Source organism: Tenrec ecaudatus, chromosome 11, assembly GCF_050624435.1.
Source record: "Tenrec ecaudatus isolate mTenEca1 chromosome 11, mTenEca1.hap1, whole genome shotgun sequence".
In the NCBI taxonomy this organism is placed as follows: domain Eukaryota; kingdom Metazoa; phylum Chordata; class Mammalia; order Afrosoricida; family Tenrecidae; genus Tenrec; species Tenrec ecaudatus.
Genome location: NC_134540.1, coordinates 6,803,434 through 6,810,297, shown reverse-complemented (window position 1 = coordinate 6,810,297; position 6,864 = coordinate 6,803,434). Strand labels below are relative to the sequence as shown.

Here is a 6,864-nt window from a genome sequence, read left to right as displayed (position 1 = left end):
GTGAGGAAGGGGAAGTGAGGGCCTAGGCGCAGGCTTTCATCATTTACATTTCCGACCGACCCAGGACAATGACACAGTGTCTCCTTCTTCTTTCCTCACACTGCTCACCGCTGGGTTCTCCCTGTGGCTCCGAGCGGCTGACAGGAGACGTGGGGCTGGGGGGCAGGTGGGGGGCGGCAAGGACGAAGTGGCCACTTCTCCTGCACCACCTTGTCGCTCGCAAGTCCTCCTCAAGGGCTCCCCTAGTAGACTGTTGCCAAAAGTTCGATGCCAGTCCTTTTCACCTCCCAGAGAGTAGCGGCGTTGGTGGAGAACAGAGAGCCCGGGGCTACCAGAAGGACAGACAGATCTCTCTCGGAGAAACACTGAGGGTCCCTGGAAGAGAGGATGGTGAGACATCTCTCACCTATGATGGACATTTGTCAGGAGAGACCAGTCCCTGGAGAAGGACCTAATTCTTGGTAAAGTAGAAGGTCCACAGAGAAGAGGAGGACCCTCGATGCGATGGATTGACACAGTGATGACAGCAACCGGCTTCAATGCAACAGCAGTTGTGAGGATGGCACCTGACCGAGGTCCACAGGGTCACTAAGTCGGGACCAACTCTGGGCACCTAACGAGCACCACCACAGTGCCTCCGGTATCACTCTGTTGACTTCCAATCCTCTTGGGGCTCATATTTGGTGTGTTTTACATTCTGATTCTTCTCCTGGTGAGTCGTGCCACGGCTGTAAAGTTAAGGTCCCTGGCGCTTTGCTCCATCCACGTCAACAAGGTTGACTCGACCTTGAGAAGGCATCCCTTCCCCAGCCGTATTTTGAGGGTGCTTCAGCTTGACGGACCCGTTTTCCAACACTATTGTCAGCTAAAGCGCTGCACTGTGCATGAGTCTTTCCATGGCTGATTGTTTAGAAGTGATTCGCCTCTTCCTCTGGCTGGTCTGCCTTAGTCTGGAAGCTCCCCTGCCACCCGCTGACCCTGAGTGACTCTGTTCGCATTTGAAATGCTGGTCCCATCGCTTCCAGCAGCACACTGACATTCGCGACAGGAACAGGCAGTGTGTGTTCGGTTGTGCAGAGGATCATTATGGGTCAGCGTGGGCTCGGTGGCAACTAACCACATCACTTTCTGACCTGGCTCTCCTTTCCTGATCATGCACACCTTGGGGTGTATACACCTCACTTGGGTGCTCGCTGGTCCGTTAGATAAGACGTGAACTACTCGCGTGGCAGACTGCCTGACCTTGCTCCCCCAGAGCAGGCCATGAGTTCAAGCTTTCAGTCAGCAACCCAGCCCTTAACCCACTGAGCAGCCACAGCTCCTCCCACCTGGGTAGGGCATACTAACTACTTACACGCCACGGAAGGTCCAACAGTGGAAAGAAGAGAGACGTGGCCAGGTCTCGATTCTGGTCAGGTTCCTGTGTGCTATTCTTCATCTCCTCCTCCTCCTCTCCTTCCTCACCTTGTCTCTCTCTCCTTCCTCAGATCCTCTTAGCACACTGGCCTATTTGCTCTGCGGACCAGGAGGTTAGGGCCACCTGCAGCCCTGATATTTGACAGCTGACAGGTTCTGCCACCTGTCAGGGGCTGGTCTCTTCCATCTAAAGTCCCAGGAAGGTGTCACTGGCCAGGTATGCATTCTTGGGTAGGTCGACCAGATGGCAGCTAAATGGGAAAGCATGGTAGTTCCCATGATACTGATATGATAGAGGAGAGAGTGTATGGTTCAATGGGATGCTCTCCAAACTTCATAATTGTGCTTATCAGTCTTTATAGCTAAGGTTCAGTGAGGCGAATCGTGCAGTAGGTTCTGACGACTAAAGAGCAAGAGATTCCAGGTTCCAAAGGGGCTTTGGTGTCTGAACCAGTAAAGTCGATTCTCTGAGTGGGACTGAATGTGGATGAGAATGCCGGTTAGGGAAAAAGGGGTGACGTGTGTGAACTAAGACCAGAGCTGAGCATCAAAGTTTTCTAGGGTCCTATAAATCCAACCTTAGGACCCTCTCCCACCCCCATCCCAACCATACACGTCGTAACCACAGAAGGGTCAACGCCATTTCCTCACTTTGAGGGAGAATGTGGGCCAGTGGCATTGGTGGAAGCAGGGAGCTAAAACTCAGAGAGAGCTAATGTGGGAAAGGATTCCTATCCCCACGTGTAAACCAGCAGGAGTCTTCGAGGGAAAGAAACCAGTGGAGGCAGCCTAGTGGGGCCAGGCAGGATGGAGGCCGCTTGGTTACCTTGTGACTACTCTCCCACACTCTCTTTGTAAAGTACAGCCTGTTCCCAGCTTCACTGGGGGCTCTGCACTTGCAAGATGCATGCATCAGCCTTCATTTCATCTCACTAGCCATGCAGGTTGGTACGTCTCAGGGACGTTTAGGTCCCAGTAGCCAAGAAGTTGTCCATAAAGAGTTTGTGCTCATCTGATCTAAGAGACAATGATGGATCAGAAGAGTGAAAGAAGGCTTTATGGTTTGGGAGTTAAGACCTCGCAATCGCCTGCGATGTGACCAAACATAATGTAACCACCTTCATGCCATCTGTTCTGAACAGCCAATCAGCTATGAGGGTGGGCTACAGCACCTCTACTCAAGTCATAACCTTGAAGCAATCAACTGGGAGGAAATGTCCTCGGGGATGGTACCTGCTTCCAATATGAATAGATGCTATGGGGAAAATTAGCATGCCTTTTGCTGGTTCCTGCATCTGGCTTGTCCTCCGATCCACAGCTGAACTTCCGTATTGCCTGACAATCCTGAGAGTTGTGAGAAACCTGTCGTCTTACCTGCCTGCCTTGAACTCATTTCTCTGCAGCCGGCAGCCTATGGTATTGCCTGCTGGGCTTGGTCTCATCAATCCCTGCAACCTCAGGAGTCAGAAGAAGCCTCCAGCCTGACACCTGGCCGGCAGACTTGAAACCATAGAGGCATTTCTTTGATAGAAACTTCTCCATACAGATACATTAGGGAGCCCTGGTGGTGCAGTGGTTGGACTGCAATCTATGTGGTTGGCAGTTTGAAACCACCAGCAGCTGCCTGGGAGAAAGACTGGGTTTTTTACTGAGAAACAGTTACAGTCTCAAAACCCACAGGGGCTTGCTATGAGTCAGCATCACCTCGCTGGCAGTGGGTTTATTTGGTTTAGGCAAATACAGATATAAGCTTCACTGCTTCGGCTTCTCTAACGAACCCAGCCTAAGACATGTGGGCGAACAGGAAAACACACTGACTCAATGAATCCAAACCACTGAAGATTCAACAGTGAGAAGAACAGAGAAGTGGTCAGGTCTCCGTGGTTCCTGTGTACTTCCCGTCTTCATCTCCTCCTCTCCTCTCCTCTCTCTCCCTCTGCAGACCTCTGAGCATATCAGCCTCATTTGCTCTGCAGATCAGGAGACTACAGACACCTACAGTCCTGCTATTTGACAGCTGACAGGTTCTTCCACCTGTCAGGGGCTGGTTGCTTCCATTGATGCTTCCAGGAAGGTCTCGTTGGCCTACGTTGGTCAGGTATGCATTCTTGGGTACTTCAGCCAGGCGGCAGCTAAATGGGAAAGTATGGCACTTCCCATAATACTGATCTGATGGAGGGAGACCATTCCCTAAGGGGAGCTGGAAGGCATATGGGCACATCTGGGAGCAGGTCCACTAGCTGGCACCTCCACGGTGGGACTGACCCCCACTCTACCTGGACATATGACCTCCCGGAGTGCCCCCACCAGGGTGAGAGCAGCTCTCGAGGTGCCTCCTGGCAAACCAAGTCAACTTGCCCTGGGGGGGCGTCTGAATGGGCGGCTGAGATGGTCACTCAATGACCGAGGCATGCATTAAGATTCTGGCTGCAGCTGCAGGGGCGCGCGTATCAGGAGTGATGCGTCTGGAAGTGTCATCAGTCTCAGTGGATTGCTGTTGAGCCAGAACAAAAAAGACCAGGGCTGTGGAGGGAGGAGGCCACGGGGGAGGAGAGGGAGGGAACCAGCCTGCCGTGCAGCAGAAGCCATAAGGAGATAGCTCCCTGCCTGCAGTCAGTCCTCAGGAAGGCACAACCAAGAGCCCAACCAGACCCAGGGGCCATCTGAGCAGCCAGCAGCCAGTTTGGCAACGTGTTCTGAATATTTGGTGTGGGCTCTTTCCACCCAGTCTTTGGGGGATACCTAGAAGGAAGAGTCCTGGTGGTTCAGTGGTTAACAGTTGGGCTATAAACCAAACGGTTGATGGTTTGAATCCACCAGCCACTCTGAGGGAAAGAGATGAGGTAGTCTGCATTCATAGAGATTGATGGCCTAGCTTCTCATGTTAGGAGGAGGAGATCAATTAATCTATATAGCAGTGTTCTATAGTCATCCCAAGTCAGCAGACAACCCTATAAGAGTAAACAGTGAGCCTTACTGGGAAATCAGATCAAGAGGGGTATGGAGACACCTTTGTATCCGAGAAAGCAATTGGACTTCTCATAGTGGGTAAGTTGGGGAGGACACCCCGCCATTGAGGAAAATGTTTAACATCACTTATAGAAACCCCAGAGGGAGAATATGCCTGATGCTGTGTTTCCAAAGGAATCTTGACCTAATTTCGAACCAACCTCTGGTGACCAAGCAGAATTCTATAGATAACGGGGACATTGTACTCTGTCCTTTTGGTACACAACACCCTTCATGGACCACACTAGAAGGACCTGATATGGAAACCCCTCTGGGCCAACAGAGCTGGGCCTTGAATTCACTTGTAGCAGAACTAAGAACCTGAAAGACTCCCTTGAAGTCTAGGCTAGACGACCCGGTTGGGAGAAGAAAGAGATGATCGCTATCCCAAGGTTAGGAAATTGTTGGAACTCTGCATGGGTTCGAGCCTATTGCTTTGCGGTTGCCCGGCAAATGACGACCCAAGACCAACACGTAGTTGCTGGCTGCATGACTTCTCTGCCTTTTTTGTGACCTGTCTTAGCCTAGCAGGTGTGGTCCTGCCTTCCTACATAAGCGTTACTGAAAGCATTGTCATACCTCCCACCCTCGTGGCTCGTGTCACTAGTGTCCAATCACCCACGTTATGAAGATGCACGAGTTAACAATTCATGTCGTGGAGTCAAATACCATGTCCTATATGTGTGTAAAACCTCTCGCACAGAAGTGTTATACCATTGACTAAAATAATGTCGCTATCAACAAAATTACCTAAAGGCCCCTGGGGATGCTCTATGATGAACTACAATAAAACAATAAAGATGTCCCCCAAAATGAACCAGCCACATACAGGAACCATAGTGACAGAAATGGATTTTGAGCTCTCACTTGATCGTCACCCCATGGCCCTGCCTGGTACTTGCCCTCATGAGGAAGTCACTGAAGATGTGAATGCCAGAGCAAAGAGTGGTGAAGAAATCAGAGGGTGCCCAGCCATCAGGAAAAACAGCCTCTGGGGTCTTAAAGGCTTGACGCACAACAAGCAGCCATCTAATTGAGGAGTCAGCTAAGTCTATGCGGAAGAAGCACACCAGCCTGTGTGATCCCAGGATTGCAAACAGTAAGATCCGAACCCAAGGGGGGAATGACACCAGTGCCTAAGTTCTGAACACCCAGTTTTGGGAATGAAGTGGATAATTCATTTTCAGGGTCCTCACGTGGACTTCCTCTCCAGGGAATGGCCGCTGTCCATAAATGTGAACACCCAACCTCAGACAGAGCATTGTAAAGAGGTCCTGAGCACCAGCACTTAAGAGTGGAATAGAACACCCTGTCATTAGATCCCCCTTGGGGCCCCCTTTCAGTTTATCATAAATTTTAATAGCCCCTGCTTTTTCTTGGATTGAAGTGTTTCCCTGTTTTATACGATCATTGTTGCTGAGTCCTGTTTGTTGCTGTCCTTCAGTTTGGTTTTGTACGTGTTTCTGTATGGGGAAGCCAAATGGGTGGGTTTATGAAGACAGTAACTGAGACAACAATTACCCCGGGGCACAGAAGGGGAGGGTGGGGGACGTGGGGGTATCGACAGCAATGGGAACAAGAGAGAACAGGTTCCCGAGCTGACTGTGGTGGGGATTGCACAACCCTTCCTAATAGACTGGCCCGGATTGTAGGCTGGGTTCATATGGCTCAGCCAGAGGGATGGAGAGGGAAAGAACTTCTTGGGCGGGACCAGGGGCGAGAGGGGCCTTACCGGGAGGGCGGAGGGAGGGTGGGCTGGGAAGGGGGAAGCCATGGCAAGGATCCGCATAGAACCTCCTCCCTGGGGGACGGACAACAGAAAAGTGGGTGAAGGGAGACGTCGGACAGGGCAAGAGATGACAAAATAATAACGATTTACTGCGAATATTCTCGCTGTCCTGGTTTTGTGGTAGCCAGGGCAGGCTAAATATTCGCTAGATTAAGACCCTGCATGTGTCCCCAGGCTGAGTTCTTTCCCGGAGCCTGGTTTCATAAATGCTGGTGATAAGTAAAAAATAATAATAATAATAACTATTTATAAATTATCAAGGGTTCATGAAGGAGGGGGGGAAATGAGCTCATACCAAGGGCTCAAGTAGAAAGCAAATGTTTTGAGGATGATGATGGCAACAAATGTACAAATGTGCTTGATACAATGGATGGATGGATGGATGGATGGATGGATGGATGGATGAATGGATGGATTGTGATAAGAGTTGTACGAGTTCCCAGTAAAATGTTTCTTTAAAAGAAAACCCTCTACCTGATGCAAGGGGCTTAAGTGGAGAGCAAATGCTTTGAGAATGATTGGGGCAGGGAATGTATGGATGTGCTTATACAATTGATGTATGTACATGTATGGATGGTGATAAGAGTTGTATGAGTCCCTAATAAAATGTAAAAAAAGAAAAGAGGAGAAAAAATGATTAGGGCAAAGAC

At 50.3% G+C, this 6,864-nt stretch overlaps 1 non-coding gene across 1 annotated transcript; it reads left to right on the top strand.

Moving 5' to 3' along the window:
* The first annotated feature begins 6,303 nt into the window (after positions 1-6,303).
* On the top strand, positions 6,304-6,435 carry LOC142461978 (small nucleolar RNA SNORA72). Its single transcript, XR_012787134.1, has one exon. It is a non-coding gene; the product is annotated as a small nucleolar RNA SNORA72 (small nucleolar RNA).
* Positions 6,436-6,864: the final 429 nt, after the last annotated feature.